This window comes from Eubalaena glacialis, chromosome 16 (genome assembly GCF_028564815.1).
Source record: "Eubalaena glacialis isolate mEubGla1 chromosome 16, mEubGla1.1.hap2.+ XY, whole genome shotgun sequence".
In the NCBI taxonomy this organism is placed as follows: domain Eukaryota; kingdom Metazoa; phylum Chordata; class Mammalia; order Artiodactyla; family Balaenidae; genus Eubalaena; species Eubalaena glacialis.
Genome location: NC_083731.1, coordinates 40,900,028 through 40,907,267, shown reverse-complemented (window position 1 = coordinate 40,907,267; position 7,240 = coordinate 40,900,028). Strand labels below are relative to the sequence as shown.

Sequence of the window (7,240 nt, the reverse complement as noted above, 5' to 3'; positions counted from 1 at the left end):
CTGAAATTGTTAATTAGGTAGGTAGTAGGGGTTGGCAAATTATAGACTATGACCAAATACAGCCTGCAGCTTACTTTTGTAAAAAAAAATTATTGGAATATAGCCACAACCATTCATTTATGTATTGTGTACGGTTTTGGTCACTTAAAAAGTCAGAGTTGGGTAGTCATAATAGAGACCTCATGGTGAATAAAACCTAAAATATTTACTTTCTAACTCTACAGAAAATATTTTCTGTCCCCTTATTTTGAAGACTGAGGTTTTTTCAAATTTGTTTTGTACACTTCATATTTGGATTGTATACCTTTTAGGAAGTAAATAATGCCCAATTGACTCCCTTTTTGTTGTGTTAAAAATCATTAATGAGCATTTCCTGGATCTATTAAATTTTTGGAAATGCTTAAGGATATGCAAGCTGATTCTTTCAGTGCCATGACCTAAAACTATTTCCTTGAGATCTGATTATTATAAGGGCCCTGAAAATATTGCATTAATATAACTCTTTGCATTATTTTATAGGGTGAAAGTTTATAAAAGTTTTGAAAATATGGACTGATGAAAAAATGTCAGATTGAACTGGGATTGAATCATGGCTTCAGAAATGAAAGTTCTTAATATGGTTGAGAATAAATTTTCTAATATGTAAAATAGAAATATATAATTTGTATATATATATGTACATATATATAATAGGTGTATATATATATATATATATATATATATATATATATATATATATATATATTAGAAATGTTATGTCTAAGGACTGAAATTCCAGTATTCCATCCAAATTATGACTAGCATAAAATATTTTACCACCATGATATGCATACTCTAAAATTAACATCAGAAACTGTTTTCCAGTTTCTTCTATTAGCCTAAATCAATCATATTATTTTTTCACTTCTCATTCCTTGTCAGTCGCTGTTAGACTGAGGAACAAGTCCTGAGAGCAGGTGAGGTGATTAAAAAGAGACGGGGTCAGGAGAATGGTGTACAAGCACACACACCTTTATTTCCCATCAAAACTCTTTTTATAGATTGAAGTAGGAAATACATGTTTTTGTTAAAATCACAAGACAGAATCATCAGACAGTATTTCCTTAATGTTGAAGTTATAGTACAAAACATACTGCGAACCAGAATATAAACATGCATGAGAACAGACTGTGATTGCCAAAATATGCCAAGGACAAACTATAGTTAGAGAAACCGCAAGCAACCTCACGGGCCAAGACTCATATCTTCTCTAATAACTCTTTCAGGTCCTGTCAGGAATTAAGCAGGATTTTGCCATGCTTTAAGCTGCAAAGACTGTGTCAGCTTGCAGCTGGTTCCCGACACGTCCCCCTTCCTTATTTTTTAATGTGAGGTGGTAGAGTCCGACTCGGAGTTCTGCAATTACTCATAAGCCAGTTCGCAGGAGGACTGGAAAACAACAAATACACAATAATATTAAAATACCAATAACAATTATAAAGGAGTGTAATAAGAGAACTCGGGGCAAAAGTACATGTAATCTGGGTGAATATGTCTCGAGCAATTTCCACTGGATTTACATCTAGGGGAGCTGCATGCTGGATATTTGTGATATCCTCATGTAAGCGAACAATATCAAGGGATAGACTGGAATGAGACCAAATTCCCAATAAATGATTCTTAATCTGAGGCCAAGGCCATTGCGAATGATTATATGGCTTAGAGGTTACACAGATTGCAGAAAATTCTGCATGACAACGCATAGAAAAGGCAGTTTTAAAAGCAGCTAATTGGTCTCCAAGAATAAAAGCAACTTCTTCCAATGCATTAACATGACTTTCTAATTTTCTATCAATAGATTCCTGAGTTCCCAAAGCATTAGAGACATTAGTGGCTAAGTTATTCACAAATGTGGCAGTATGGATACTTTGAGTCAGCGCAGTAGCAGAAGCAGCTACAGAAGCAATAACTGCAATGAGCGCTGTAATTCCAGCTATAAGTAGCCCCAAAAATCGCTTGGGCCATTGTAAAAGAAGGGAAAGTTCATGTATGACCTGCAAACCTGAATTAGAATACCAAGGACCTGTAACATTTACAGGGAGCATAACAAAGGGAGGCTGATGAACAAGAAGAAATCCCCGATTGGACTCCCCCGTGGTTATACAATTTGTCAAATTACAATTATCACAACGTATGTCATAAAACCCTTTTTTTTTGGAAAACGTACGCAGAACCAGTAAGAATAGCTAGGGTGATGGAACACAAGCCATAACAAAAGTGGTTAAGTTCCTAATAGGATGTTGTCGAGTCCCATTTTCTTCATATGGTGGGGGAGGGAATTCACCATCAGGTCCGGATCCATAACGCAGGGAAGGGAGTTCTCCATTTGGTCCGGATCCATAGAATCTCACCAGGCGCTCAGGCACCCAACGAGGATCCTCAGCGTCCCTAGGAAACACACAAACATGCCCTCGACCCCATATTAATACAGGATCTGGACCATTCCATTGATTAGTAAGAGGATCCCGTCAATGGACTTCAGCAAAAGGCAAGGCACAAGGATGACAAAATCTTTCTGCAGCTGTCTGTCCTTGCTTATCTACATTCAAAAAATTTAAAGTATATAAAGAGCGTCTCAATAAATTGTGCGGGGTTGTGGTATATTTCCCCTTCTTTATTTTAAACCCCAAAGAAGATATATCTTCCCCCTGCATAGAAGCTTGAAATAAAGCAGTTTGGAATGGAGAAGAAAGACTCACAGACAGAGAGGAAGTAGAAGAAACAGACATAGACCCCCGAGCCACTGAGGGAGGCTCATCAGGAACTTTCGCTGGCAAGGAAAAACCAGAAGAATGCGCAACAGGGGCTAAGGAAGCATCTTGAGTAACATCATGTAAATGTTTTACCCAAGTTAAAACTTGGGCTAGAGCAGTAAATGAAGTTTTATCTAATATAGGGAAGTTTTCAGATCCCGCAGGTGCATTCTTAAGGGCTGCGAAAATGCCATCATCAAAATCAGGATTGTGATATCGTGCAGCCTCTTCCTCCAATTCAGCCTCATCCTCTGAGGATAATTCATCATCATCCTCCAAGGACTCTGAAGATGGCATGGTCGCCAACAAGGGAGGCGCAGTAGGAGAGACAGGCTCAGGTTCCTCAGACAAATTTTGTACCTGAGGAGCAGTAGGAGAGCGGCGTAAAGACGCTGCTGTGAATAACTGCTGAATCTCATAAGTTGGGTCAAGACAGTCCTTTATCAAATTCCAAAGTGAAAAAGTATCTACAGGAACCTTAGAAGGTCCATGAAGTGAAGAGAAAGTTTTCAATTGCTGACCTATTTTTTCCCATGTTTGAATATTAACAGTTCCTCCTTCCGGGAACGATGGACAAATTTCCTGCACAAAATGAAGAAAACGATCAAGCTGTTTATGCGTAACCTTAACGCCCCGAGTGGATAACATAGAGTACAGTAGCTGAACGAAAAGTTGTCGTTCCTTAGATCCAGTTTGCCCCATTTTTACTCCTGACGAGAATAAAACAGAAAGAAAAACTACCTGTAATACATCCCCCGGCACAATCTCATTTACCTTATGCGTGCACGCGAAGTATCTCCGGGGTCCCTCTCAACATCCCACGTACTCAGGTCCCTGTTCGGGCGCCACTTGTCAGTCGCTGTTAGACTGAGGAACAAGTCCTGAGAGCAGGTGAGGGGATTAAGAAGAGATGGGGTCAGGAGGGTGGTGTACAAGCACACACACACTTCATTTCCCATCAAAACTCTTTTTATAGATTGCAGTAGGAAATACATGTTTTTGTTAAAATCACAAGACAGAATCATCAGACAGTATTTCCTTAATGTTGAAGTTATATACAAAACATACTGCGAACCAGAATATAAACATGTGTGAGAACAGACTGTGATTGCCAAAATATGCCAAGGACAAACTATAGTTAGAGAAACCGCAAGCAACCTCACGGGCCAAGACTCATATCTTCTCTAATAACTCTTTCGGGTCCTGTCAGGAATTAAGCAGGACTTTGCCATGCTTTAAGCTGCAAGGACTGTGTCAGCTTGCAGCTGATTCCCGACAATTCCTCAGTCTTCTAACATATAAAAATACATTTTCGAATCTTAAACATGTTTTTCATTATAAATTTTGTATAAATTCATTAAAAATTAGAAAAGATAAAACATTCTTCTTAATGCCATGATACAAACTAAATACAATTATTTTTTACATTTTCTTTCAATTTATTTTCTTATTTTCTCTGGAATTAATTATAATGTATATAATTATTTGATCTTTCATATTCTTATACCATAATATCTTTCCATGTTTCCTGTCATTTTAATTATTAAATGTTAATAGTTAATATTAAAATATTTCATTTAGTATTTGGGAACAATTCAATGTACTATTATTCTATGTTGAATACATTTCCCATGTTTTTGGTTAAAACACCTTGCATTAAACATAGTAACCTCCTAATGTTTTTCTTCCTTTGGATCGAAGTTCTTGTCTTTAACTCCAACTCCAATATGTGGAGCATTAGTGCATCTCTTTCTTTTGACTGATTTTGTTTTTTTTAAATTTTATGTCACATTGCATCTTTACATGGCTTGCAATGCTTTACTCTTGCATGTAGAGAACAATAGAGGTGAAGAAGATTGTGTATGTGTGTGTGCGTGTGTGTGTATTTACATATGTATTCTCCCACCTCCACCTGAGGGAACATTCTTCCTTCTGTAAGAGACTAGAGTTAGAGGTTGATCAGTCTGACACAGTCAGAAGTGAGCTGTTTAGGAATTTCATTGTAGTTCTAGCCCTTCTAGGACATTCTTGAAATTTAAACACTAGGCATCAAAGGAGATCATTTTTTTTGTCTATATACCCCCCATCTTATGCCTCCATAATCACCCTGAGACAAAAATTTAAAAAAATACTACTACTGGTAGTAATAACAGAAAACACTTAATAAACTTACTATTTTCCAAGCACTATTTTAAAAACTGTATATATATTAATTTATTTAATCCTTACAAAAAATTGGTAAGGTAAGATCTATTATTATCATTGTATAGATAAGAAAGTTTATGTAATGTGCTAAAATCATACAGATATAAGTAGCAGAGGAAGAAATATTATACATATAAATATTATAAATTTGTCTGGGGTACAGATAACAGGGTGGGTTTTTTATTGTTTTTGGCCAGAACTTCACACAGCACACGGGACTTCCCTGACCAAGGATCCTGACTAAGGGTCAAACCCGCGCCCCCTGCAGTAGAAGTGCAGAGTCTTAACCACTGGATCACCAGGGAAGTCCTGTTTTGTTTTTTAATAAAACAGAAATTTGATTTTAAGCCATCTGGTAACATGAGTAATCCTTAATTTATATTCCTTGGGCCTGCAAAGTGCAGAGAAACAAGGTTTTCAACCTGCAGGCTCAGTAAGGAAACTAAGTTCAAATAATAATAATCGTAGTAATAATTAACCTTAGCTGAGACCTTGTGGATTTGTGCCAGTTTACTTCCCATTCTGAGCACATGGGAAGATTGTATTACTTATTCCCTCAGATTTAATTATGATCATATGACTTACTTTGGCCAATTAAAAGTAAGCAAAAACGTGTTCCTTTCAGTCAAAGTATTCATGATCCAGAATAAATTCACTGTGTACTCTTAGTCTTGCCACAGCATCTTGTATGGATCCCTCTGTTAGGCTCATGAATGATGCTGTATGAAACAGAGATGGCTGCTACTCTGCAGAGGACATATTTAGTAAGAGTAAATCTTTATCTTTAAGGTCACTGTTGTTTAAAGTTTATTTGTTACAGTGGAATAACTTAGCTTATCCTTATTAGTGTAGTTGGAATTACTTTTTGTCAACACACATTGAACTTGGATAAGCCTTTGTGATTTGGCCTGGCTCACTTAGATAGACATAATGTTCAACACAAAAGACCTCAAAAGAAATGTATATTTCTACGCCATTTCTTTTAATTAAGCTTATTAAAACATATATAGAAATTGTAGATGTTTTTCAAAAATAAAGAAAAACAAAATCTGTTACTATATTTATGTATGTGCTTACATTTTGAATCCCAGTAGTATGTGTATAAATATGAAAATATTAAAAGTTCAACAGTTTTTACAGAATTTCTTTAAAATATTTCTCTGTCTCATCTTCCATTTTTATCATCTTCCATTTACTATGCAGCAGAAACAGCTACAGTCACATATTTGAGGCATTGTTTTAGGAATGGTTTAAATCTCTAAATAAGCTGGTGTTGCTATATTTATTTTTAAAACATATGTATTCTCTTCCCTCAGTGAAGAGTAAGCATTTAATTTGTTTCTGTTTTTGACTACAATACACACTCATCACTTTCTACCCATCACCCCATCCTCTCATTATGATTTGTCATAATTTTGGTTAAATAAATATTTGTATTTATTTCAAGATTACTGTATGTATGTTATTTAGATCTAAGTAAAAAACTTTAATTTTTGAGTCCCTGCAATCTATAAAAATGTCTATATTAGACTAATAGTTGAGTGATAGTTTGCCTGATTATGGATCTAGTTTAGTTTTCACTTTTCTTCTGAATTTTTAAGGTATTTTCCACTTCTTTTTAGTTTCTATTGTTTCTCATAAAAAGCCTGAGGACATACTAATGACTGTGTCTCAGTGTGTAGACTGTTTTTTTTTTCATCTGGAATATTATAGGATCTTCCCATTTAACCCAATATTCTGAAATTTCACAATGATGTTCCTTTGGCATTGGTCTAGTTTTCTCAACTAGTTATGCACATTTAATGAAGCATTGAAATTTAAAAAAAAGCATGCCCTTAATACCTATGAAAACTACTCAAATTATTTATTTAATATATTTTTCTTTTTAATCTCATGTAGTTTCTTCTTCAAACTCCTATTATTTGGATATTTGAATTAATGGAACGTCTCTCATTTTCTTATACTTCTTATCCTCTTCTCCATTCTTGTCTTTTTCTTCATTTTTTAATTTTCTCTTCATTCTGCAAGACTTTCTCAACTTTATCTTTCAACCATAGTATTGATTTTTTAATTTCCAATTGCAAAACAATGTCCTTTTGTTTATACATATATATAATACATATACATGTACACACATACATTTATGTGTATACCCACATATATTATATATAATCATCCTGTTTGCTTCATGAATGCAATATCTTCCCCTCTTTTTCTTGAGAATTTGTCTTTTTTTTCTAGAG

At 35.1% G+C, this 7,240-nt stretch overlaps 1 long non-coding RNA gene across 1 annotated transcript; it reads right to left on the bottom strand.

Annotated features, from left to right (window-relative positions):
- Positions 1 to 1,026: 1,026 nt before the first annotated feature.
- On the bottom strand, positions 1,027 to 3,701 carry LOC133076554 (uncharacterized). Its single transcript, XR_009697551.1, has 4 exons — positions 3,567 to 3,701; positions 3,314 to 3,374; positions 2,324 to 2,427; positions 1,027 to 1,428 (listed from the first exon to the last, which is right to left on the bottom strand). It is a non-coding gene; the product is annotated as an uncharacterized LOC133076554 (long non-coding RNA).
- Positions 3,702 to 7,240: the final 3,539 nt, after the last annotated feature.